General features: G+C 44.6%; 1 long non-coding RNA gene across 1 annotated transcript, besides 2 other annotated features; it reads left to right on the top strand.

Moving 5' to 3' along the window:
- Positions 1,719-7,535: an enhancer, noted in NCBI's record as "+19.5 kb fragment". NCBI's record gives its function as "strong enhancer in stably transfected MOLT4 T lymphoblasts" and the evidence as "EXISTENCE:reporter gene assay evidence [ECO:0000049][PMID:20516218]".
- Positions 2,629-7,897, top strand: 4930428O21Rik (RIKEN cDNA 4930428O21 gene). The gene is made up of 3 exons (NR_045871.1): positions 2,629-2,699; positions 3,536-3,860; positions 6,554-7,897. It is a non-coding gene; the product is annotated as an RIKEN cDNA 4930428O21 gene (long non-coding RNA).
- Positions 17,120-19,347: an enhancer, noted in NCBI's record as "pGL2proGfi1+35kb construct fragment". NCBI's record gives its function as "enhancer in transgenic E14.5 Merkel cells of snout, limbs and ribs" and the evidence as "EXISTENCE:transgenic organism evidence [ECO:0001131][PMID:20516218]".

Below are 26,124 nucleotides of genomic sequence, written 5' to 3'. Positions count from 1 at the left end.
AACTCTCTGGGAGCCCCGTGACGTAGTCAAGTTGGCATGAAGTTGATCATCATGGCCTTCAAACTGCCAGAGTACTTGTCAGAGCAAACAGTTCGCTAGTTGCTGTAGTGCATGCCTGGAAATCTCAGAGCTTACACAATAAAGTTTATTTCTCAAACATCATGGTGGATTTGGGTTGTGTGCACACAGCTGCGTTCACATGCTTGTCATTGAGAAATCTTGACCTCTTCCTTCTTGTGGTGTTCTAGGGAATTCTGGGAGTCTCTCTTTTCTGGATTTCCTGCATTTGGCTAGCTGATAAATGAAGATAGGAAACATGTAAAGATAACATGGGAGCTCTGTCAAGACTGGGTGGTCCTTGGGTCAGTTATGCTCATAGTCGATTGGGCTGCAATGTGACACTCTGACCCCACTGCAAAGGGGGAAACAAAATGTATCCTCCTCTTGTGCTAAGAAAGAGAAAATTGAACTGGAGAACATGTATTCTCTAACCGAGCTCTAAGTGACTTTTAGAAGGTTCATCCTTTCTGGGTACGTTTCCTTTTTTTTTTTTTGTAAACTGAGGAAGATAGACCAATTGCTCTCAAGGGGACTTTCCAGATCTGACCGTCTAGTTCTGTGATTCTATCCAAACCCTGGCTGGGCCCTGGAAACACCCAGTGCAGAGATTGGCTTTTCCCAGCCTAAGCAGAAAGAACATTGAACAGAGACTGTCTCACCCCACAGGATTCTTTTGGGGTTGCATTGTAGTTTCTGGCCTGATGATGTCCTTCAACACTTTGACCCAGGGCCATAGCGTCTCCCCACTTTTCAGCGTGTGTGAATGTGTAATAATATGGCTGTGACGCGTCTTCTATTTTCTTCTCCCTTTCATGTTGTGAAGAGTGGTGATCCTGTGGGGTGCTTTCTAAGATGTGTTTTAGAGAAGGGTGTTGTAGACACCCTGATCCCAGACAAACCTGGGGAGATCACGATAGGCTGGCTTGTGTCAGAGCAACTGCATTTACAAGTTATCTTCATGTAACTCCTGATCACCTTGTTCCCAGAAATAATGACTCTGAGACTAATTATTTATTAATGAATGCTTAGGCCAATAACCTTGGCCCTGTTCCCTAAATAGCTTGTACCTCAATTATCTAGTTTGTTCTATTAAGTGTGCCACATGGCTGGTTTATTTATCTGTCTCCTCAGAGTTTCCAGGTGAATCTAGTGAGTCTGACTATTTCCCAGAATCCCTCACCCTCTCTGCCGGAACTCCCACCTCCTATTTCCTGCCTCAGCTCATTGGCCATAGGCTTTTTTTTAATTGACAGGTGATGCTCTCATACATTACGTAGAGATTCTCTCTTCACCTTTATTTTCCTGATGATTTTCTTTTATTTACTTTTTTATAACTCAAGATCATGTCTGTCTTGTTTATTACTACATCTCCAGGGTCTTTATCAGTGCAGGTCAGAAAGTAAATACTTCATGAATAAATATTACCGGGGATGGCATGTAACTCTGGTACCATGTGTATGTAGCATGTATAAGGCCCTGGGTTTAGTCTCCACTACCTCTAAAATTTACCTTAAAAGTTCACCTTAAAAGTTCAGAGCAGTTGGAATTCTGGGCATGGGTATGTTAGGAATACATGCATACATTTCTCTACTTATTAATGGTTTTCTTTTGTGTGTAGTGTGTATACATATGCTATACATGTGCACAGATGTTTGTGTGTAGGCGCCTGTGCATGTAGACATCAGAGGTCTGTGTGGACATCTTCTGTTGTTGTCCACTGAACTTCCTGAGACAAGATCTTTCACAGTAAATCAGGAGCTCATTGGTGGCTAGGCTGGCTGTAAGCCTCCATCTCTCCCCCTACACTGGCAGATGCTAACATACCCACTGCACTTTGGAGATGTCTTCTCAGCTCCACTAATGTTTTTAATCTAATCTAAGCCTACACAGCAGACAGAGGGAAGTTTAGAAGAATGAAGAGGCCAAGAGCAGCCATACTTCATGGGCTAGCCTGGGCTTAGGGTCTCAGAAAGGTTAGAAAGGTTAAAACTAAGAGTTTGGCTGCAGTTCCCTCACATCCCAGTGTCTGTGCTGTGAGTTTGAGTCCTGTGTGTATCACATTGCCAGGGCAGGAATGGGCCAGATTGCACTGGAAGGAACAGCAGTTTACTGCAGAATCAAGCAGGAAGAGTGTGGCTGGCTTGTTCTGGTCTCATGATGTGCAGGAATTAACATTTTGTTGTTGTCCTTTGTTTTGATTTGGGTCTTACGTATCCCAGGCTGTCCTCTTTCTCTCACCCCAAGTCCCAGGATTACTGGGTGTGAAGTTCAAGGTTGTATCCTCTGTTACATGAGTTTGAGGCCAGCCTGGACTACTGTTGTGTTCCCGTACCTGCCACTAACTTTATATTATCAAATAAAAAGGAGTCGGATGGCCCAAAGCTCACTGTCCCTGAAACAAAAGGTGTGATAGATCTTTCCTTAGCTGATGTTTTCAGTTTCACTATGACGTTGTCTCTTCGAAACATCTGGTTTCCTCTACTCACCAATCCTACTCTAAAGATTAAACACAACTCAGAAGCTGAATCTGCAGTGAAAAAGAAAAAAAGAGAGATTACCACATCATACACAGCAAGAGCTTCACTGCTGCAAACCAAGTATGGCTCCCACTGTCACCCAGCACTTGGGAGGCTGAGGAGGTAGAGTTTTAGGAAACCTTGGGGAAATGAAAGGCTGGAAGGCTGAGTGCTGAGTAGGCAGGCAGTGGATGGGTCACCATCATTATGCTTGCTACTGGTATCTTTTTAAATTTGAGACAGGCTTTCGTGTAGTCCAGGCTGGCCTCAAACTCATGTAACAGAGGATACAACCTTGAACTTCACACCCAGTTTATATCGCCTCACTTTAGTAACTACTATCACGTAGTAAAAATTTATACCAAGTGACACAGCAGGGATTTGAGTCCTAACTCAAATTACTGGTCTCATTCTTTAAGGTGAGTGAGCACTGATATTCTCAGTTACATTGCGATAGATTTTAACACTGATCAACTTAGGAATAAATGTCACACATTTCAATAAATCTATTCTAGTATATTCTTCCTGTCAAACAGTTCAGAGGGATATTTCAGAAATCAGCTGCTCACTGCTGATGGAATCCCAGAACCATCTGTTTATCACCTAAATTATTCTTACCTGTGTGATGGAGGTAAGGTGCACAGGATTCTCTGTGTCCTTAAAGAAATACAACTGCCTCCAACACCTGGTCCAGCAGTGTGCTGCTGTCCAGAGACAAAAACTCTACTCTCTTTATTCACTGACTTTTCTCTCTGTGTTTGTATGTGTGTGTTTGCATGTGTATGGTTGATGATTTTTTCTCTGTGTTTGTACATGTAATATGTATGTGTGTGTTTGCATGTATGTGGTTGATATGCGTCTGTATGTGCATACATGTGAAGGCTAGAGGTTGATTTCATGTGTCTTTCTTAATCACTCTGACCTTATATAGTGAAACAGGGTCTCTCACTTGAACCTAGAGCCCACGGATTTGGCAAGTCTGGATAGCCAGCTTGTCCCTGGGATCCTCTGCTCCTCCCGCCTGAGATCTAGCACGGCAAGTGGACTGCCACATCTGCCTGTGGACCTCCACCACATCTGCCTGTGGACCACCACCACATCTGCCTGTGGACCACCACATCTGCCTGTGGACTACTACATCTTCCTATGGACCTCCACCACATCTGCCTGTGGACCACCACATCTGCCTGTGGACCACCACCACATCTGCCTGTGGACCACTACATCTGCCTATGGACCTCCACCACATCTGCCTGTGGACCACTACATCTGTCTGGATTTTATGTGAGTTCTGGGGATCCAAACTCTGGCTCTCGTACCTCAGCCCCTAATCCCTGATTCTTAAACCAGAAATGCAAATGTGTTTTCTTACTGACTGGGGAGTAGGATTATGCATCACACTCCTGACAGCAGTCTCTGTCAGAGAGTGATTTTTAAAATATTTTGTGTGTGTGTGTGTGTGTGTGTGTGTGTGTAGCTCCCTCCCTTTAATATCTGTTTCTAGACTTACATAGACATTTTTTTTTTAATTTTATTTTTCGTCTTTTGGAGACAAGGTCTCATGTAGCTTGGTCTGGCCTTGAATTTTCCACTGTAGCTGAATGATTTTGAATTACGGCTCCTCCTGTCTTTATCTCCCCGGTACTGGGATCACAGGTGTGCGTCACCGTGCCGAGCAGATGTGCTTTTGATTTCAGAGCCCTTGCTATATGTGAAAGAATAGGTGTCATGAAGCTATAGGCCGTGAGTATGCTAATAACATTGAGCAACCCTGGCATCTTGAGCTTAAAAACTGGAGTTTTATTAGGTCTGAAGAGCTGGATCAACAGCTGAGTGCTTCCTGCTATTCCAGGGCGTCTGAGTTATGTTCCCGGTACCATGTTGGGCAGCTCAAAGCTCAAGCCTGTAAGTCCAGCTCCAGGGGATCCGATGCCCTTGGTCTACTGAGTGCTGGCACTCAGGCACACAAACCCACACATAGATACATAATTAAAACCTAAAAACAAGACAACTAGAATTTTATCACTGCCCTTTCTTTCTTTCTTTCTTTCTTTCTTTCTTTCTTTCTTTCTTTCTTTCTTTATTTTTTTCTTTCTTTCTGTCTGTCTATCTGTCTGTACATGTCTGCCCTGACCTTGAAGCCTCATGATTTCTTTATTTGTATTATTGTTATTGTTATTACTACTACTTATTTGCTATGTCTGGAAAGACCTGAAATGTCTTGTAGCAACAACAGAGTAATCGGTTTTGTCTCTCACCCCGCGCTGGGGATGAAAAGCAGCGCCGACCTCCATGACAGCGCCCTCCTTCCCAAGCTCTCGCTTTTGTACAACTGAAATATCAGTACATTGTTACTTCTCTATTTAGAGATTATGTGGTTTCAGTTTTCATGGTGTCCTTGTGGGTTTTTCTGTTTTGCTTGTCCTAAAAATGCCTCTCTTATCATTCCTCCACATAGTCACCACCTTAAGCGCCCTGTTAGCGTATCTCCAGTGGAGTGCGGTTTGATTGTTGACACCTGTTGTCCTTGGGCTGTTCTGAGAAAGCTTAATCAGGCTGTACAAAGAAAGAACATATACCTCTGTGCACCTACCATGTGCACAGGAGTTGCCAGTGTCCTTATGTTTGCACTGTAGATGGGACACTGGAACGCAGGGCTGCTACTTGGTAGTGCTCTGCTTGTGTCAGATAGTCAGTTCTAGATGTCTGGCCCTCTTCCTCCTGATCCTGAGGGAATGGTAATTCCTATTCACAGGGCCATTGTGGGTCTTAGGGAGACATCTTTAAATTTCAGGGGACATTACTATAACTACTAGACTTGTTATTTGTATTTTTAAAATGCACACACATGTATAAGTTAGTGTGTGTGTGTGTGAGGGTGCATGTGTGTGCATGTGGAATCCAGAGGGCTGATGTCATCTTCAAAGATCGTGCTAACATCCTTCAAGGCAGGGTGTCTCATTGACCCACCCAGTGAGTACCAGGGGCCTCCGTCTCTGCCTCTGAGCATCTAGATTACAGAAGCTCATCACTAGGCCTCACATATGCACCTAGATTCTGGGGACTGAGCTTGGGTCCCATGCCTGCAAGGCAAACATCTTATCTATGGAGTTACCTCACCAGCTCTATTTGCATTATTCTCTGATCATATAGCTCTCTCTGTTCTTAAGCATTCTCATACTCTGACTTGGGTATTTGCCCCTTTCCTACCTTCAAATCTTCTTAAAATAAAATAAAATAAAATAAAATAAAATAAAATAAGGAGACAAAGACATGACTCTGGAAATGAAGGCCTGGAAGATTCCCAGCACACAAACTCAGTCACAGCGTCATGACACAATATCTTTAGGGGATCCAACTTATCAGAAAAGTTGCAACCTATGGCCAGCAAGGAGTTTCTAGTTTTTTTGGTTTTTTTTTTGGTTTGGTTTTTTTGAGACAGGGTTTCTCTGTAGCCCTGGATGTCCTGGAACTCACTTTGTAGACCAGGCTGGCCTCAAACTCAGAAATCCGCCTGCCTCTGCCTCCCAAGTGCTGGGATTAAAGGCGTGCACCACCACGCCCGGCTAAGTTTCTAGTTTTTAACTTATTTATTTATTATCTATTTTGTGCCCCCTTCATGTACCTGTGTATGTGAGTGTGTGTGCATGTGTGCATATGCCACATTACAAAATGTGGAGGTCAGAGGACAATTTATAGAACTCAGTTCTTTCCTTCCACTATGTGGGTTCTGAGAGTCAAGCACAGGTTATCAGGCTCAGCAGTTCCTTTATCCACTGAACCATCTTTCTAAGGCCCAGTTGTTGTTGTTGTCTGTGTGTGTGTGTTAATAAATTGACTCAGAGTTTTGCTGTTTAGTCCAGGTTGACCTGGAAGTCACAGCAATCCTCCTGCCTTAGACTTCTGAATGCTAAGATTGCAGCATGAATCAACATCCTGCACAAAGAAATAACTTTTATTATTTATCTTTTTTTAAGTGCATGGTGATGCTCTCGGCTTGGGAGTGAATCACAGCAAGAAAGCCCTGCATCGTAGGTAGCTCTCCTCGGTACATTCCTGACTCTCTTTGGCCAAAGGATGGAAATCTCTGAAGATAATGACTCTTCTGTGACTTCTCTCTTCCTACTTACTTCTGTTGGGTTGAGTTCCCTTGTGGCCTGCTGATTGGCCCTGGCAATGTACCTGTTAGTGGTGGAGGGCAGTTTGGAGAGTTACTTCCACTAAGTTGATAAATGCCCTCCCCCACAACGGTTTTCTAGACTCCAGTCACAATCAACACCTTCTTTCCAAATTCCCCAACCACATTGTTCAGGAAGCAGAAGCATCTAGAAGCCACAGGGAACTGTTGGACTCAACCTGTAGAAAACTGGATGGAGGTTAGCTAGCCCTCCCTCCCGGGAGCTCCGACCTACTCCAGGGTGAAGAAAGCGAACTTGTATTGTGTAAATTGTACCCAGCACTGTCTCAGGAAGTACCGTAGCTTCCTGATTGTGAATGCAGATAATAAAGTGTAAGGCCGTAGCGGCTAAGGACGAAAGCCACCAACCCACCAAAATGTAGAAAATGACATTTCTAAGCCTCAGGTGCAGGAGAGTCACTATAATGGTTAGGAGGCCTCAGGCAAGGAATTGGTTTCCTGTCTTAAGCAAAGATCACTGGGAGCTTTGAGAATGGCAGGGAAGGGTTGGGAGACCTCTCCGCTGGTCTCACACAACCGTTGGGTTTCCAGGGAGTCAGGACTGCTACTTGCCACTTCCGCTCCCCTATTTTCTAAGAGAAATTATGAAACAGAACTTGATAAAGAAAAAGTAAATTTATTTACAGCTGGAAAAAACTGGGGAGAAAGAACCTAGTTTCTTTCCTCAGTGTCTATGGTTAGGATTTTTCAAAACCCCTAAGACACAGGCCAGAATATTGCAGATTTACCTCTGACAGTTAGGCTGGTCTTGATCTAGGGGCAGAGTGACTCAGCCCTGGGTTGCCCGTACTCCCGGCAGGCTGCCTGGTGCTGCTTCTGCCTCCTTCATACACACAAGCATACATGCACATGTATGTATTATATACACAAACACATATGAACATATATGTATTATACATATAAGCATACATGCACATGTATGTATTATACACACCAACATATATTAACATATATGTATTATACACACACGCACACATATGTATTATACACACAAACATACATGCGCATATTTGTATTACACATACATGGTTATTAGACATTTGAAATATGAAGAGTGTGAGGAGCTGGTTTTAAAATTTTAAAATGAAAATTTATCATTTTAAAATAAAAAAATTATTTTGAGAAAAGGTCTTGCTTGTGTATTCTTGGCTGGCCAGATTTTGTGTGACAAAACTTTTTCTGTGGAACAGAGATGTCTACTGACCCCAGCTAGGGAACCCATGACAGACCAAAGTAGGGATTCCACCATCATCCAACTTGGTGACTCAATGTGTTTTATTGGGATTATTACAGGGATATGGGTGAGAGGTGACTTACAGGATCAGAAATAACTCAAAGACAGCTGCATTTACCAAAGGAATCCTAGCATGACTGTCAACTCACAGAAGCCAGGAACCTGGAGCACACTGCACCACCTGCAGGCAGCTCAATAGGTTGGAGAGTGTCCTTTCTAGTTGCCTCAGTTGGTCTAAACCTCTTCTATGCAGCTTGTCTGGTTTTTGCTTCTTCTAAGCAGCTGTTCTGGTCTCAGAGTCTTCTTTGCAGCTTAGCCCTTCTGAGAGGGATTTTAGCTTTGGTCAGTTTCAGGGACTTCCTGAGGCTATTTGAGTTGTATACCTTCCTGCTTAGGATGCTTTTCTGCAGGATGGAATGTTTCAATCTTGGAGGAAACTGGTACACGATACCAGGTTCTCACTATGTAGTCTGTCTGGCTTTGTTAATATTTTTTAAAGTACATTTTATTTTGTGTGCATGTGTGTGTGCACACATTAGTAGAAGTCAGAGGACTATTTGTGAGAGTCGGTTCTCTCCTTCCATCATGTGGTAACTGGGGGTTGATCCCAGCTCATCATGCTTAATTGCAGTCATCTTCACCCATTGAACCATCTTTCTGGACTTCACAAAAAATTCCACTTTCAACATGTGGGTAGATTGAAAGTGAAAGGATGAGAGGATACTGGGTGGGGGACATGGCTCATCTGGTAAATAGCTTGTTGTGCAAGTGTGAGAAACCAAGTTTGGTCCTCAGACCCACGTAAAGCTGTTACCCCTATGGTAAGCTTAGAGGCAGAGACAGGAGCATCTCAGGAAGCTCATGGCTAGACAGCCTGACATCTGTAGCAACTAATGATAAGAGACAATTTATTCAGGGCTGAGGAGATGGTACAACTGTCAAGAGCACTTATTCTGGAAGAGGACCCCAGTACAGTTCCCAGCACCTACATGGCACCTCATGAACTTCTGTCACTCCAGTTTCAGGAAATCTGGATGCTCTCTTTTGGTCTTTGTGGGCACTAGGTATGCACATGTGGTGCACAGACATACATGCAAGCAAATATATATCATACATATGCATACAGAGAGAGAGAGAGAGAGAGAGAGAGAGAGAGAGAGAGAGCTTTTCTCAAACATTGGTGGGGACAGACATGCCAGATTTTTCTTTAACCTCCATATGTGTGCTCCAGCATACATTCTCCCATACACACATGTAACTCAGTGGTAACAACACCAACAATCAAGTTGTATATTATCAATATTTGAGGAGATAGATTGCAGAACCAAGTTTTGCCAGAGATAAAGAGGGCCATTTTATGGAGATAACAGGGGACAGGGCCCAGTGGCTGACAGCATGTATTTTCCTTCCAGAAGGACCTGAGTTCCCAGCATTCATGCCAGGCAGCTCCAACAGCCCATAACTTCAGTTCCAGGGGAACCACCACTGCTAGGCTCAGTGAGTACCCTACATATGTCACACACACACACACCCCAAATAAAAATGAATTTATAAAAAAAGGACATAGGGGACAATTCCTCAAGAAAATGACAATCCCCAGTATGTTCTGATCACTTTATTGAAGTATGGTTGACATGAAAAAGCTATACATTTATGTATATATGTATAAATGTATGAGTTTAGAGATGAGTGTTCACCCTTGAAAACATCACCATAGTCTGCCATTCACATTCTTGTCTCTGTCAAAATTTCTCCCTTCTTCCATTCCATCCTCCTTCTTTAGAGCCTATGGGATAAGACTTGTCACAGGTTGACTGCACCCTTAATACTTCGTTAATGCGCTATGGCACTGGTCACAGTGCACAACAGCACAGGCTAGGTCTCCAGGACATCCTCATTCTTCATAATGGAACTTTGCACCAAGAGCAAGGCATCCCTACTTCTCCAATTGGGTTGCTGGCTTTGGGAACCCAGCTTTTAGAGTCAATGTTGCTATTGTCTGGCTCCCAGATGGAAGACTTAATCCCTACTCTGTATAGTAGGAATGTGAGAGGTAAGACTTAGTGGGAGGAAGTGAGGTCATCAGGCTGTGCCCTAGTAGGAGGAAGTGAGGTCATCAGAGCTGTGCCCTTGAAGGGGATTTTGGGATCACGATGTTGGCCTGTCTCCCTTTGCATTCCAGCATCTGTAAAATGAGCAAGTTTTCTTTGTCTTTTACTACCACAACCCCAAAGCAACAGGGACAGATGACTTTGCTTGAAAACTTTTGAAACTGTGAGCCAAAATAAACCTTCTTTGTTGTTTCTGTCTTTTTGTTTTGAGTTGGTCTCACTTTATAGCCCCATCTGGCCTTGCCTCAAACTCATGCTCCTCCGCTGACTTAGCCTCTGAGGTTCTGAGGTGCTGGGATTGATTACAGGTGTGTGCCATCATGCCCGGCTAAGCTTTCCTCTTTTTAGATTGATTATTTTTGTCACAGAGATGGAAATCTCATATACTAGCATTTGTCCTTGTTTATATCTTAGCATTAGGTCCTCCCAGTTCAAACACTTTGCTGCAAATGTTAAGCTTTCCTTTTTTTTAATGGTTGAATACTACTGTGTGGCGTGTATAGACCATGTTTTCTTCACCTGGTCATCCCTCCCTGGTTTCTGTTTTGGATCCTGGGAATATTGTTGCAGTGAACTTGGGTTGCAGATATCTTTTTTCAGTTCTTTGGATATCATTCCAGAAATGGGGTTGCTAGGTACATGGTAGTTCTAGTTCTTGTTTTGGGGGGAACCTCTGTGCGCTTCCCACTTTGGCTGCACTGCAACCAGCACCATGTAGCAGGTCCTTCCCTCCACATCCTTGGCAACATTTATGTTTTGTTTATTGATAATCACTACATCCACTGTGGTGAGGTGCTAGTGTTGTGGTTTTGATTTGCATTTCCCTCATGATTGGTGATTCGTGCACCTTTTTATAGATCACTTCAAATAGAGTAATATTTTTCTATGGTTCAGAATACCTATCTAAATTTCATCTTTAAAAATAGTATATTTTCTTTCCCTCCTTCCATCTCCCCCCCACCCGTGTGTGTGTGTGTGTGTGTGTGTGTGTGTGTGTGTGTGTGTGTGTGTATTGAGGATAAATTTCGGGGCTTCATACAGACTATGTAAATGCTATATCCTCAAGTTACAACCTCAGCCTTCTGTACGTAACTCCAATATGTGTTTTACTACTGTTGGATGGAATGTTTTGTATTTATTAATTAGAGATTGTTGGCAGCCTTATGCCTGTTTGTTCTATCATGTATTAAGAATGTAGTACTGAATTGTGGTGGAGCTTCTATGTTAATCTTTGCAGCTTTATGAGTTTTTTGCTTCATACATATTAAAGCTTTATGAAGGGCCATCCAAACAAATTTTAGATGACAAATTGAAAATTAGAAAGAACAGTATTTCTTAAGTGCAGGAAACCCATCAAATCTCAAGCAGGATATATATGTGTGTATACAGAGTTCTCACCTAGACACATCATACTGAAACTGCACAATACTCACACTTATATGAAAGAGAACCTTCAAAGCAACCAGAGAGAAGGCCAATTTAAAAAGCAGAAACTATCAGGGTGGCAGAATGGCTCAGTGGGTAAGAGCAATGGCCTGAGTGTGGTCCCTGGAATCCACGTGTAAATCCTAGATTCGGTGAGTCACATTCCTATGGTGAGAAGGGAGGTCGGGCAGAAGAGTCAGGCAGAAACTCACATGTAGCACAGCAGCAGAAATAACAGAAATGCCCGAAAAACAAGGTGGACAAAAGAATTGTCCTTGGAACACTGTCCTATGACCCCTATGCATACGCTGTGGCATATGCACACCTTTACACACACACACTGCATCCCCCCCCAATACACAGACACCAAATAGGTATTTATTAAAAACCTGACCATTCACATTTTTAAAAACTGGTTTGTTTGGGGCAGTGGGGCAGTGTGATCTCACTTTGTAGTTCAGGCTGACCTCCGACTACAGGCAGCCCTCCTGCCTTGACCTCCCAAGTGTTGGAAGCCACCACACTCTTAAACACAGCGCAGAAGAGGTTACTTCACAGCAACCATTGCCATGAACTCAGCACTCAGCATACAGTGAAGCTGTGCATTAAGTAAACGGTCACATGAAGACACATTTTCAGGTAAATGAAACAATAGAAGTATCTATCTTGCTCAATAACTGATGTGATGGATTTGCTACTTCAATAGGGCTGGAAGGATGGCTCAGTGGTTAGGAGCATTTTTTGTTCTTGCAGAGGGCTATGGTTCAGTTCCCAGCACCCACATGCAGGCTCACCATCGTCTATAACTCCAGTTTCAGGGCATCGAACACTCCCTTCTGTGTGGACCAGGCACACACATGGTGCACATATATACATGCAAGCCAAACACTATACATTAAGAAAAAAAAAAAAGACCCAGGGGTACTTCTCAGTGGTAGAGACCCAGCCAAATGTGGCCCTGGCTTAATCCATAACAAACAAACAAAGCCTCATTTCTACACATTTGTTGTTTAACCCAAAACTAGACAGATCATGCTTTGGTCTCATCTGGAGAATGAGAGAGGTTCTACAGCTTAAAATCCTTGTTAGACAAAGGAAAGAGGGAAAGGATCTGAGGGAGCACTCGACAAAGGGGGGGGTGAGTTCTGAGTCTGATTGTGTGCCCATGCACATGCAAAAACATACAGACACACATATATATGCACACCACACCTCACATCCTAGAAAAAGGAGCCAGGAGTGGTGGCATACGCCTTTAATCCCAGCACTTGGGAGGCAGAGGCAGGTGGATTTCTGAGTTCGAGGCCAGCCTGGTCTACAAAGTGAGTTCCAGGACAGCCAGAGCTATACAGAGAAACCCTGTCTCCAAACAAACAAACAAACAAACAAGAAAAGAAAAGGAAAGAAAAAGGGTGCGTGTGTGGAGACACTGCTCTGGTGGCAAGCGTCAGCAGACACTCCTTAGCCCTCAACCTTTAGAAGGTGCTGAGGAGGGTCAGCAGAGGAGATGGATAAAGACAATGAGTGAGAAGAAAGCCTGTAGAAGCCAGACTAGATGGAGAATAGAAGGAATCTCACTGAAACCAAACTCAAGGGACCCTCCTGAGAGGTGTTCCTGCCCTCCTCCCTGACTGCCACCCAACAGGCCAGCATCATCTTTGGTTAATGAACGATTTGTTTTCTAAGCTTCCTGGAGAGCATTGCCTTATCACAGTGTGCCAAGGAGTTACGGTCTGCAAGCCACAAAGGTTTAAAGTGTCCTACCCTCCAGAGGCTCTCACCTGGGAGACTGTGTTTGGAAAGTCTTCCTGTGATTAAGAGAAAGGACAGTGTTTCTTTGATAGAGTCACTCCTGTCTGGCACCCCACCCCCCAGTTTTTTCTCAAAGAGTTCTGAGCCACCATACTCTCCGAGGACCCTTGGTCTACCTTCTGTCCTGGCTAGGAAGAGTGCCTCTCCCAGGATCCCTGAGCAGGACACACACACATGCTCTCAATCTCTCTCTCTCTCTCTTTCTCTCTCTCTCTCTCTCTCCCTCTCTCTCTCTCTCTCTCTCTCTCTCTCTCTCTCTCTTCCTCTCCCTCTCTCTCTCTCTCTCTCTCTCTCTCTCTCTCTCTCTCTCTCTCTCTCTGTGACATGATTTGCTTCTGTTTTGTTTTTGCGTGGGCAGCCTCCCAGCTTGTCAGGTTCTGATGTGAGGGACAAGATCCCCTGATCCTATTGATGGGAACTTGTAAACAACCCTGTTATGGTGAGCTTGTATGCTGGCAGAGACACCTGAGGGTGGAGGGCTAGGAAGTGTTGAGGTTTGCCACCAGAGCAGTGTTATTCCAATTTAAAAAAAAATATGTGAGGTGTGGTGTGCATGTGTATATGTTTTTGTATGTCTATGGGCACACATGTGGGTACACATGTGCATGTATGTGTATGTGTGTAGAGGCCTGGGGTTGGGGTTGGAAGTTTTTTGATTACTCTCCCACCTTGTTCATTGAGACAGGCTCTCAATCAAACTCAGAACTCACAGATATGGCTAGTCTTGCTAGCCGGCTTGCTTTGGGGGATCCCCTATGTCTGCTTTCTGCGGCTGGAATTACAGGCAGGCAAATCTGCTGCCCACCTGGGATTTATGTGGACATCTAAGGATTCAAATTCTGGTCTTCATGGTAGTGGATTGGTCTGATTGTGTGTCTTTTTATGTCAGCTGCTAGAATTATAAGTTCATTTTACACCTTGTGGCAAGTTCTCAACTGCTGAGCTGTCTCCCCAGTCCTAAGAGGATTGTTGAGAGCAACACAATACAGGTAAGAGCTCACAGGAGGGTCAACAGAAGCCCAGCCACTGAAGCATAACAGTAAAACTTGGAAGCTGCTTTTGCTAATTAAAACACACACACACACACACACACACACACACACACACACCACACACACACACACACACACCACACACACACACACACACCACACACACACACACACACACACACACACACACACACAGCACATACACACACACACACACCACACACACACACACACACACACACACACACACACACACTAAAAATTAGAAGGAAGCCTGACCCTATGCCTGCATTTTGTGCCTGTTTCTATTGCTGTGGGTCAGACTCCTGCTTAGATGTGCATAGGCATGACAAAATGGAGTGTCTGTCTAAAACCCCACTGATCTCCAGCCTACCTCTTTACACTTTTAGACCGAAGGCCCCAAGAGTCATTGCATTAAACCTATAGTCACCTTGGATTACAGAGCAGCAAAGCATTACAGGTAGGTTAGGCTACCTCCCCTTGTGCCCCCCCCCCCACCACCCCCCTGCCAAGAAGAGAGCAGTCATTTATGGGAGAGATATACATCAACTGGCTGAAGAGCAATTTATTCTTGACAACCTTTCAGAATTAGAGGTTGTACAGTGATAAGCAGGATCATGACTTGACCAAGGCTGTTTGTCTCCTGTCCCAGTTCTTCTGTTTAAACCTAAGGGTCATCTCAGTACCCTAAAGACAACCTCGAGGTCACTGGGCCCCTCTATCTGTTCTGATAAAAATCAATGCTAGTGTACACAAGGAAAAGTTAGGAACACGTGTGAAGGAGAGTAAGTGTTTATGACCGAGGATAGGGTAAAGCACAACAGAACTGGGGGAGTTTTGCTGTACGTATTGTGAATTTTTACAGCCTTTGGATTCCGTATGATTCTGTATTACTTCTGGATCAGACAGGAAGGGAGAATGAAGGGCAGCTGCAGAACATTCCTTCTTGGGCTGGAAATTGCTTAGTGGTTAAAAGCACTGTTGCTCCTGCAGAGGACCTGGGTTCAGTCCCCGGCTCACAACCACCTATGACTTTAGTTACAGGAGATCTGGTGCCCTTTTTGGCCCCTGAGGGCACCTACACAGAAGTGGTGCACAGACATACACTCAGGCACACACATACGCACCTAGAATTAATAAATCGATAAGTAGTTATTCTGTATCAATTTAATACTTGATCACTGACATTGAATTTATTAACACATCACTTTAAATTGATAAATGAATCCAACTTTTAAGATATTTTAGGTTTTATCACTTTTTTTTTTAAAAAAAGAGAATTCAACTGTGGGATTATTTATTGCAACAGGCAGAACAAACGATTTCAAAGTGATGAAATGAAAACCCAATGTAGACTGCCATTCAGAACTTCACTGATCCCGTGATGTCGTCTTTAACATTTAAACACATCCAGCTGGGCACTGTGGTGTATGCCTGTAATCCCAGCACTGAGGATGAGACAGGAGGATTAAAACACTGGCCTGGGCTATGCAGCAAAACATTAAAACCTCCTATACATACTTAGTTTTTCGTCAGAATATATTGATGGTATATATAATGAAAATATTGCCTATTTCATAAAAGGGGATCAGACTTGGGCTGTGCAGTTCCTTAGCTCAATAAATGACAGAACTAGGAAAACTAGGAAAGTACCTCCAAGAACTGGCATTATATCTGAGACTTTAGAGAACTCTGCAAAGAGCAGAAGATAGAGGTGGAAATGTGCAGAGGCCTCGGGGTGGTGAGGTGGTAGGCATTGGTATTCTTGTGTTACAAGAAGAGAAAGGGTACAGTTAGATATTAAGAATAACCAGCTATGGGACTTGAGAAATGGCTCAGTGGTTAAGAGCACTGACTGCTCTTCTGAAGGTCTTGAGTTCAAATCCCAGCAACCACATGGTGGCTCACAATCATCCGTAATGAGATCTGACACCCTCTTCTGGAGTGTCTGAAGACAGCTATAGTGTACTTACATTTAATAATAAATAAATCTTGAAAAAAAAAGAATATCCAGCTATAAAGACCCCATCATACCAAGAACCTCATTCTACAGACCCAGGGAAAGGAAGCCTTCCCAGCTTCCTAGGAGTGGAGATGGGCATAGACCTCAAACTCCTTTGCCTCTTGCTTGGGCTTCTGGAAAGCTGATCAGCTAACAGGAGCCTGGAATTCCAGGTGAGAGGTTGCCAGTGGCCTCAGAATAGAGGCCGTCTTGCACAGGCTGTGTGCTGAAAAGGCGAGGCAGGAGCTAATAGGCGATTTTTATAGCAAGTGACTTAGAAGCTGGAGTTACCATTTTGGTAACTCTAGTTTTCATATTACAGGGCTTATGTTAACACAGAGAAGCAAGGGTCGGGAGGAGACGAACAGGGGTCAGCCAGATGGTTCAGCATTGCTTGCTCCTCATCCTAAGGACCTGAGTTTGATTCCCAGAACCACAATGCGGAAGGAGAAAACGGACTCCTAAAAGTTGTCTTCTGATATGCATACATACACAATAACTAAGTGTTTTTAAAATGTAAAAAGCATCAACGAAAAACCCAATAAACCAACCAGGAGCTGAGGAATTTGTAGTTCAGTGTCAGAGTTTATGGTTATTTGATATGCACTAGAACCTGGTTTTATCCCTAACACTAACGAATAAAATCGTCAGCTTTCAATTTTACCATTAAACAGGAGAGGACTAGACACAGATTACGATTTTCTGAAGACCACTAACTAGGATTGGGGAATTCTCTGGAGTGGAGCTCAGCTTGCCTCCTGTGAGTGTGTTTCTGCCTGTGTCAGGGTAGCGCCATCCACTGAGGCCACACCCCTGATATATCTTTTATTTATTTATTTTTACAGGGAGGAGTTATTTGTTCTTGCTCATGCCTTGTATTTTCTTTATGTTCGAAGATGTCATCAAATGATCCCCTTTGGATTCTTCGCTAAAGGTTTGTGGAGTTGCATTTGAAGTCTTCCCTCACAAACAGCTTGTTTCAACACTACCATGGCACTAACCGATCCGTGAGAAGCTCACTCACTGTCACAAAGCAGCCCTGGAAGGTAGTGAGTCTCATGGCCCTCACTCGCAGGTTGTCCACTGTAAACGGAGCTAGTGAACCCTGCTAGCCAGTGCGCTGGCAGGACAGCCCAGCAGCTGGCTTTCAGAAGGGACCTGAGCATCGCTCCCACTTGGATTTCTCAGACTTGTCAGTTCGCAAGTGTTCTTTCTTTAGCCAAGAAAGACAAAACCACCTCCGGGTGTACTGCCCCAGGGCTGTTTTGAGAGCATTTCTAAGAGCCTCTAAGGAAGGTGTATATCCACATCTCTGATTTATGTAAAACGATCCGCCCCAAACCAAAACAGACCCTTTGCCTCCGCGGTCTGGCCTGCTTCCCAGCTGTTGGCATTCTCCGGAATCACTCGCAGCACCGGCTGCTCCACCAGAGCTGGCGCAAAGTCAACAGCTCCGCCAGGCAGGCGCCCCACCCGCCATTTGATTTTGTTAAATCACTCCTTTGGCTAATATTTCAGGGACAGACACGCGACGCATCTGGCTCCGGCTAGATATTTTCAGTCTCTCGGATCCCAAGGTAAATATTTGCAGGGTCGATGGCTGCAAAGTAGGCGGGCGTGAAGCGGGGCGGGTCCCCAGCTTCCACTCAAGGCCGGCGCAGCTGCTGCAGCGCCCCGCCCCTTCTCCCACGCCCCGCCCACTTCCCCCATGAGCCCCAGCGCGGCCCGCTCGTAGCTTCGTGTGTGCAGCGCATGGCTGGACTTCAGCTTCCGCGAGGCTGGTTTCGAGGTGAGGCGCGCGTGATGCCCCGTTGCCATCCTGTAAAGCTCGTGCTTGCACTTTTGTTTATTTTCAGTTTTATTTTTAGCAGATATTGTTTCTGTTCTCCCCCCCCCCCAACCTCTGCTAGGCAAGTACACGTGGTCACGTGTGGAGTCAGGAGGAAGGGTAAGGAGGCTTCGGAGAACCTGGGACAGGTTTGGTTTGAGGGGCCAGGTTTGTCTGAAGTACCCTCTGAGACTTCCTCCTGGGAAGAGATTCCATTGTGTCAGGATTTTCCTACACACGTGGGCACATTTTAGGAAGAGTTACAAAGTGGGCTTTGGTGCTAGGAAAAGGTGGATTAGGTCAAGGATATATTAGATATACATTTCTTTATTGTGGCAGGATAGCTTAGGTGTAAACAAAGGAGCCCATGTGGAGACCATGATGGGAAACCTCCAACCCTTGGTTTGGCCTACTCGAGACCTACAATTCTTTGGACATATAGTTCAAGTGAGCATTTAAAAGAACAGAAACCAAATATGTGGTAGCATGTTAAACACTCAGCCCTGCAGTGATATGCTTGTAATCTGTTGCTTTAATTTGTTTCCTCCCCCACTGAGTTGGAGGGCGGGACTACGGTGTGATGGATGATATTAGGGTTGTACAGCTGTAGAGTCAGATGCATCCTTATTTTAAATGCTCACATTTTGTTCATCGTGGCTCCTGTAAAATATTAACGATGTGCCTACTACACCCACCTAGGGAAGGGTATTCTTGAAAAGTGTTAGCAAAAGTCAATAAATAAAACCTTTACAAGTTCTCCTGAAATTAGAAATCAGATTGAATCCCAGGCATCCAGACTCCAGGCTTTGCCTTAAACCTGTGCAGAGTGGATGGATCTAGCTAGGCCATATAGATCTTTTTTGGCTGCAGCTAAAACATTTACTGGCAGCAGGATCAGATCCTACTCCTCGTGGTAGCTGGGTCCTCCCTTGGAGCCCCCTCTGCTGTCTTCTCTTACTGCTAATTGACTTCCTGAATCCCCACAGCAGCTGCTGGAAACCTTTCCAGCTCTTCCTGCTGTGGTTTGTGCTGGTGACCAGTTCCCATTTCCACCATCCTCACCTGGGACCTTCATCTCCAGATCCCCCCACTTCTTTATATTTTCAGGGTGTCCTTTCCCTCCCTAAGCTGAATTCTTCCTCAGCGCTCTGGCCATATTTTCCTCAAGGCTAATAATTTCTCCCAATCTCATCATCAACCTCTTTTAAGTTTTTTGTTTGTTTGTTTGTTTTGTTTTTTATGTAAGAGTCATGAATATTTTTAGTAAGAAACTTGGGGGAGCTTAGGGAGATGGCTCAGTTAGAAGAGAACTTGCCGTATAAACATGGATCCTGGAGTTTAGTTTGCCAGTACCCATATTAAAGACCAGGTGTAGTGTCATAGTTCTGTAATCCCAGTTCTGGGGGCAAAGACAAGCAGATCCTGGGGGCTTGGTGTCTAGCTGTCATGGTTTGAATATTCTTGGCCCAGGGAGTGGCACTATTAAGGAGGTGTGGCCCTGTTGAAGTAGGTGTAGCCTTGTTGGAATGTGTCACTGTGGGCGTGGGCTTTAAGACCCTCATCCTAGCTGCCTGGAAGCCAGTCTTCTCCTTGCAGCCTTCAGATGAAGATGTAGAACTCTCAGTTCCTCCTGCACCATGCCTGCCTGGATGCTGCCATGTTCCCGCCTTGATGATTGTGGACAGAACCTCTGAACCTGTAAGCCAGCCCCAATTAAATGTTGTCCTTATAAGAGTTGCCTTGGTTGATGGACCATCTAGAGACTGCCATATCCAGGGATCCATCCCATAATCAGCCTCCAAACGCTGACACCATTGCATATACTAGCAAGATTTTGCTGAAAGGACCCAGATATAGCTGTCTCTTGTGAGACTATGCCGGGGCCTAGCAAACACAGAAGTGGATGCTCACAGTCAGCTATTGGATGGATCACAGGGCCCCCAATGGAGGAGCTAGAGAAAGTACCCAAGGAGCTAAAGGGATCTGCAACCCTATAGGTGGAACAACATTATGAACTAACCAGTACCCCAGAGCTCTTGACTCTAGCTGCATATGTATCAAAAGATGGCTTAGTCGGCCATCACTGCAGAGAGAGGCCCATTGGACTTGCAAACTTTATATGCCTCAGTACAGGGGAACGCCAGGGCCAAAAAGTGGGAATGGGTGGGTAGGGGAGTGGGGGGAAGGGTATGGGGGACTTTTGGGATAGCATTGGAAATGTAAATGAGGAAAATACCTAATTTAAAAAAAGAGTTGCCTTGGTCATGGTGTCTGTTCACAGCAGTAAAACCTAGCTAAGACACTAGCCAACCCAGTTGAAACAAGAAGCTCCAAGTTGAGAGAGAGAGAGACCTGTCTACAAAAGCAGGAGGAGGAGCAATTGAGAAAGACAGCTTGTAGCTTCCTCCACAAGTGCCCTATGGGTGAACAAAGCAATGTACACATTGCAGACACAACACACACATACACACATCAGAGAAGTGTAAACACATGTTTTATAGACAGAATTACACTTCCTGAACTTGCGACTAATATCAACAGCCTTTGTTTCACGACTTAGACTTTACTTCTCTTGTGTGAAGCTCAGGGGACACCTTCTCTGTCATTTCTTAGGGGTCTTTCACTAAGACCTGGGCTTGTTGATTACGGTTAATTGGGCTGACCAGTGAGTCCCAGGGATCCACTTGTTTTTCCCTTCCAAGCCCTGGGATTACAGGTGTGCACCAACACTTACTTTTCTGGGTGGATTCTGGAGATCAGCTGAACCATCTCTTAGCTTTGTTTTGAGTTGCTTGTCCTGTGTCCCTCAATAGAGTGTTGCTGCATGAAGGAGGCTTCATCTCCTTTGTTCTTTGCACTTAGTGTAAGACCTGACAGGCAATACTCATTACGGGGCTGTGAGTGGTCAGGGCTCTGACTACTGACTGATTCTCCGTCTCTGAAGTGTAAATGTCTGGTTTTAGAAGACAGGACTGCAGCTTCTGACAGTTCAGTACACAGCAGCAGGAGAGAGGTTATTTGGTGGATGAAAGGGTCCTAAGGGTAGGAGAAGGAGCTGGTGGCATGAAATGAAGGAGGCGCCAACATTGATGAAGAGTGTGCACGTTCATCATGTTGTCGTCCATTTCTGTGCCTGTTTTGCAGGTGAGAGGGTTGAGGATTCACTACCTCACTCAGTCACATATTGAGTACTAGAGTAGGGTTCAAGTACACAGTACTGTGTGAATCCACACAACAGAGTTCACACAGTGTCTTGTGCATATTAGTGTTTAGGCAACTCATCTGGATACTGTCTAGGGTCTAAATGTCCAGCAGTTTCTGAACAGAGACACCTAGTGGCCTTCAGCCTCTTGACATGAAGACAGTGACAGACAGTCATCCTAAATCTTCAAACAGGGAACCTTCCAAATGCCCCGAAGGAGTTCTAAGACCCTAACATTTATGCTAGGCTCCCGTACTTCTGGAGGGAAGCCAACAACAGCCACCATTGGGGGCTTTCTACAAGGCTTATACAAATCCCTTAGTGGCAGTTACCCATCTTTGTCCCCTCCTGGTCCTTCCCCTGCTGGTGTCAATCCTGGTTGAGGTGCACTTTAGGACCTGGCAGCCAGAGCACAGTGATGCCTTTAAACAAGGAGTCTGTAGTGTCTGCACTTGGATGGGTGAGCCTTGCCTGCTTCTCCATAGTTGGAAGTACCTTGAAGCCAAATCACAGGGCAGGCTGGGCCTCAGCTGTAGGACTCTACTGCTACCTAGGTGTTACACACACCTGTATTCTGATAATTAAAATAGATCTTGTGTCCCCTCCCCCTTCCACAGGGTCTTACTATGTAGCTCTGGCTGTCCTAGAAATCATTATGTAGACTTAATTCACAGACCTACCTCTTGTCTCCTAAGTATTGTGATTAACAGTGTGTGCTACTATGCCCAGTTAAAAATAATGTTTTTATTTGTTTGCTTGTTTTTGTTTGTTTGTTTGTTTTTATTTTGAGACTGGTTGTCTGTGAAATAGCTCTGGCTGTCCTGGAATTCTCTTTGTATCTTTGTAGACCAGGATAGCCTTGAATTCACAGAGGTTCTCCTGCCTCTGCTTCCCCAATGCTGGGATTAAAGGTGTGCACCCATGTCCAGCTCTAAAATAAATCATAAAAGAAAAAAAAATAAGTCTGGTGCAGTGGTACAGATAGTGAACAGGTCCCCTTCCTGCTGTCTCACAGTTACAGCTTACAGGTTCTAGCCTTTGTCTCTTGGTTTTGTAAGATGTTCATAGGTATGTTCATATGTTCATATTTTCCCCTGACCCTTTGGACAGATTTGTTTCCATTTTTTTTTTTTAATACTGGGAACCTTGGCGGCATGTCTATGGACCTAAAGGTCCAGTAGCAGTGATTACAGGCTCAGAGCTATAGGGTAAGTGTCTCGCTCTGACACTTCTGGACCTGTGAGCGGAAAGCAAACCTTTCCCCTTTATAAGCCTTTGTCACAGGCGTTTGTTACAGTGACAGCTGACCACACGGAGAACCAATAAGACATTGTGAATAGTGACTAAAAGCTAGGAATGCATCAGCTGGCTACAAGGATCCCACAGATCTCTGGGGTCAGATTTGTTAGAAGCCTGGGAAACACATGTGCTAAGTCGGCTGTCCTGTGTGCCAGCCTATGGATGGGCCCTGCTGGTCAGAGGCTATACTAGGAATTTCCAGAGAAGTACCTGGGAAACAGGGTGTAGGCTGTAATAAAAAAATTCTCATTTTTGTACACCACAAGCCTTCATTGCCTTCCTCCTAAAAGCGCCCCAAAACTCTGGCCCCTAAACAACCAACACTCACTGTCCACTGCTGGAGATAGCTTTAGTTACACTACACAGCACTGGCGAGAATCCTGCTCTTCTAACATCCATTTTGATTTAAAATCTTTCGTGTTTGAGATGGACTTTTCTCTGTTGACAATGGGCTGGGTTTTGCCTGCTCATTAGGTGTGGTGCTCCGGGTTTGTGGTAAATCCTGATTGGAGTACAGTATAAACCCATTTCCTGGTGAATGTATAAATGTATATAGATGTTGGTTTTTCTCCTCCCTGCCACTAGCCACTGAAGAAGTAGCAATCTAAAGCAATTCATGTGTGCTTCACATCTGTCCCTTATAAAAGTGTGGGTGCGTCATGATTCTATACCAGCTTGTCTTGCTTATGGAGAGAGCTGAATCCACCCATTTGATTTGTCTCCTATTTTGGCTATGAGCTTCCCTCTTTACGACATTCAGTGTGATTTGTGTGCAGAGAGACAGGCAAGTTGGAATTTGGGAAAAGGGAGCAAGGAAAAGAGGAATGAGACCCAGCATCTCTGCACCAAAGCCAAACCAACAATATTGAAGATCACAGACTCGCTTGCTTTTGATGATCAAGGGGAACGGTGGAGTGTAAAACACAGGGACACATCAGGCCCTGGACACTCATCTAGCAGGTGTGGCTAGTAATGGCTGCCATATCAAGGTGACAAAAAGTAGAGCTCTTTAGAGCACTGCTGAGTGCCCAGTCCCCAGTACAGACCTGTCAGGGCTCAGACCCATGTCTGTCAGGTTCCTAGTCTTGATGCTCCCATTATTTGGTAATGACATTGATATCAAAGAGTAGACACATGGCTTCCCCTTGGTACACAAGATGTTTTCTCCTGCAAACCTGGGACACCCCTGTGTCCTCGGCCTCCACAGAAGGCTCAGAAAAGCCTAGTTCTGTCACTCTCTGCTGTAGGAACAAGCAGGTTGTTCATCTGATAAACACCTCCCTGCTACTGTGCATGTGTGTGTAGTGGGGTGGTGACTGTCACTGTTGCTTTATTGTCCTGGAGAGTGGCATGTGGGACACTCTAGTGACTGCACACAGAGACACTTTAGGATGAGCTATGTCATCCTTGGGTGGGAGTCCAGGCTTGGCTTTTTACTAGCAGTGTGACCTTAAGTTGTCTGGATTTTATTTTCTTCACCATTAAAATGTAGGTAAGAACACTGTCTCAGAAAGTAAGATGAGGTCCCGTAGGAACTGTGTTGAGCACCAGTACACACAACCGAGTTAAAGGCAGTGTTTCTGTAGGGGTGTGGCCACACCTCCAGGGAAGCTATCCTAATATCAAGCACTATTCAGTAAACACATGGTAAATATTCACTGTATCTACTGCTGGGCATAGCATGCATGAGACAGATTGTTCACTTTTGTAATGCTTCGCTGAAGTGGGACCACGTAGCGGAGGGAGTAGAAGCCTGGCCACTTCAGTGGGGTCTGGTGCTTAGGAATCCATATTTCCTCCTCTTGCCTAGCAGGGACTCATGTATGTGGTGGAGCATTCCTGGGCATTGGAAAGTGGCGGGGGCTGTGTAGGGGAAGGGGAGAGGTGGCAGCCACGTAGAAGAAAGGGAAGAAAAAGAGGAAGAGGAACAGCTGTTATAGCCATAGCCACAGCTTTTTGGGTTGGCTGGTCAGCCTGATGGCTATGGGTACAGAACTTTCAATACTATGTGAAAGTAAATATATCTGAATATTCATGTGCTAGTGAAAGTAACTGAACTCCTACTTAGAACCTTTTTTTTCTTTTTTTTTACAAAAATGGGCCCAGAGAGTTTCTTTCATCCTACGAAATATTAAATAATACCAGTATATGCAGAATCTTCAGAAGACAGAATTGAATAGTTCACTTTCTAACTCATTTTGGAGTCAGACAATAGGAGAAAATTTAAACACTGGAATCGCTAGTAAACACAAGAAAAAATTTTTAATAAATTAACAGTGCGTGAACACAGCCTTATACAAAGAGGGAAACACATTGTGTCCAGTAGGCTACTCCAGGATGTAAGATTACATGAAATAATGCATAAAGAATAGTTTTCAACATTAACAGAAACAAGGAAAAAAGATTACAGATGCATGGATAACCTTTGGTAAAATTCAATAGTCTTCTATGATTTAAAGAGGAAATCCCTTCAGGAAACTGGGAAACACCAGGAATGCTTTCACCTTGATAAGTCCGTTCTTGTCTGTCTGTCTGTTTGACCAACTCACCAACCTTCCTTCCTTTCTTTTTTTCTATTTTCTTCTGAGACAAGTTCTCTCCATGTTGCCCTGGCTGGCCTGGAACTCACAGAGAACCCCCTGCCTCCTACATGCTGGGATTAAAGGTATGTGGCACCACACTTGGCAGGATGAAAGACTGCCACTGGAAACCCACTGCAGACAGTTTGATGGTGAAAGGCTTTCCTCTGAGAGAAAGACTGTCGCTGGAGACCCATCTCACAGCCTCCTTGTGTGGGGAGCAGAGGTTGGGAAGGCCGCCTCAGTCTAGCTCACCCCCCAGGCTGGCTGCGCTTTCCCAGGTGGGTTTTGATGGAGAGAGTCCTGCTTGAGATGCTTATGTCTTTTTCAAGGTTCATTGGGTTTTGATTTATAAACTTACACATGAGAAGCCAACATCTGCACACACTAATGGAGGGTCATATGATGTTTTAGTTCAGAATGCTTCAGTTAGGTCAAATATACCTCTTTTCAAATAGTTTTCTTGATGAAAGTGAAAACAGGCCATCTTTTCTTCTAGTCCTTTGAGGTATACATAGACAGAGCCTGACTTGGTTATACTTATTCCTGTCTCATTATCACACTTCCTGATCTGCATTTTTCCTTTTCTCCCCCACCTCAGTCTCCCTAGACTCTGGCATCTACTGTTCTCTTCTGCCTGCTCCTCCTCCTCTTTCTACCCCTGTCCTCATTTATGTGTCTCTCTGACAAGAGTGTCAGGTAGCTTAGGCTTTCCTGGAGTGTGATATGTAGTCAAAGTTGACCCTGAGCTTTGGCTCCTCCTCCTGACACCTCCCAGGCGCTGGGATTACAGGAATGTGGCATCACACCTGCCTTATGTGCTGCCCAGGATTAGCTTTAGTTTT

Source organism: Mus musculus, chromosome 5 (assembly GCF_000001635.26).
Source record: "Mus musculus strain C57BL/6J chromosome 5, GRCm38.p6 C57BL/6J".
In the NCBI taxonomy this organism is placed as follows: domain Eukaryota; kingdom Metazoa; phylum Chordata; class Mammalia; order Rodentia; family Muridae; genus Mus; species Mus musculus.
This window is presented reverse-complemented; position numbering and strand designations above follow the sequence as displayed.